Raw genomic sequence first — 1,600 nt, 5'->3', positions numbered from 1 at the left:
GAGGGAGGGAGGGAGGGAGGGAGGGAGGGAGAAAGGTAGATAGAGAAATGGATAAATAAATAAGGTTTTAAAAAAAAATGATGATTGACTGAAGGTCTGGGATTATAGCTCGGTGAGTAGGGTGCTTGCCCAGTATGCACAACCATGTTCAAATGTCAACACTGCCTACAACCAGGCATTGTGGTACCAACACTTCTGTAATCTCCAGTTTCAGGAGGCACAATCAGAAGGATCAGAAGTTCCAAGCTGCCCCTGGTTACATTACAACTCCAAGGCCAGATGAGCTATGAGATTCATAATAAAACATGTACAAACAAAAGCTTAATTAAATTGGACTTTTAGGTTATTGTGTCACAAATTCGCATAAGTCATTTCCAGAAAGATTTGTTTAGTTGAAAAGCATGATTCTGCTCCATTCCCTGGGGACTCTGCCTATTGGTGTGGACTCACCTTAGCTCATTCTCACCGACTCTCATCATCCTTCCTAGCCCATCTCCATTCCTTCTGTAGCCCAAATCCAGAAACACTTCCTAATACAGATTCCAAGTGGCAACATAGAGAAGTGTCTCACTCAGCCATCTTCTTGTAGTGAACTTTGAACACTGGGCAAGAAGTGAAATGTCAGAAGCAGTAGTACATGTCTGTAAATGAATAGTCTTTGAGCACATGAACTTTTCCCAGCTCATCTCACTAGGAATACCTTTGCTTGTACTCTTTTTTTTCTCAATTTGTTTGTGTTTAGCTGTGTGTCACGGGTGTTTCATTTCCTTTGTGGGAGGGTTTTCGAGACAGGGTTTCTCTATATAGCCCTGGCTATCCTGGAACTCACTTTGTAGACCAGGCTGGCCTCGAACTCAGAAATCCGCCTGCTTCTGCCTCCCGAGTGCTGGGATTAAAGGTGTGCACCACCACTCCCAGCAGGTGTTTCATTTCTTAAAGAGAGAAAAAGGATGTAGAGTTATGCAGGTGGAGAGGTAGGCAGATTCTGATAAGAGTCTGAGGAAGAGAAAATTGTGATCAGATTATACTTCCTGAAAAAAATTTTCCAGTAAATATTGAAACTTTTTAAAAAGTGCAATTCCTTCTTTTCATATATGTTTAACTTTTTCTGGTTGCAAATTAAGTATATAAATTATTTTTAGAAAAATCAAGAAATCCATGGAGGTCCAAAATACCCTCTGGGACATGTTGCAAGGCCTTTCAGCATTTTAATCCCAGCAGTGTGGTAGACCAGATGTCTATTTCCACAGTTTGTGCTCATTGGAGCACTTTCCTGCAGTTCAGGCCTCAGGTTTACTATGCTGCCTCATCAACCAACTTCCATGCCTTCTGGTCATGTTCAGCCAGTGGCCCTGTTTCACAAGCCTCCAGAAGGACTTGCTTGGAGGAGAGGAATTCAGTGCTTTCTTTTAGAGCCCTTTAAAATTCCGTCTTAAAATGGTGGTTTGAATATAAACTGTTTATTCTGGAGCCAATCCCAATAAAACATGGTAGGAAAATGAGAAAGAGAAAGAAAACAGGGAATCCAAGGAAAGAGGGATTGTCAAGCAAGCTTTCCTTACGGCCAGCTAGAGTTGAATCTCTGAGGAAATCTCAGGAG

General features: G+C 41.8%; 1 long non-coding RNA gene across 4 annotated transcripts in view; it reads right to left on the bottom strand.

Annotated features, from left to right (window-relative positions):
- Positions 1 to 579, bottom strand: part of LOC115031732 — a 20,397-nt gene extending 19,818 nt beyond the window's left edge. For all 4 annotated transcript variants that reach the window (XR_003837385.1, XR_003837387.1, XR_003837384.1 and 1 more), the window contains exon 1: positions 451 to 579. This is a non-coding gene — a long non-coding RNA (uncharacterized LOC115031732). The remainder of the gene's footprint in view (positions 1 to 450) is intronic.
- Positions 580 to 1,600: the final 1,021 nt, after the last annotated feature.

This window comes from Mus caroli, chromosome 8 (genome assembly GCF_900094665.2).
Source record: "Mus caroli chromosome 8, CAROLI_EIJ_v1.1, whole genome shotgun sequence".
NCBI lineage: Eukaryota > Metazoa > Chordata > Mammalia > Rodentia > Muridae > Mus > Mus caroli.
Note: the sequence above shows the minus strand (reverse complement) of the source record. Positions and strands in the feature narration are given on the sequence as shown.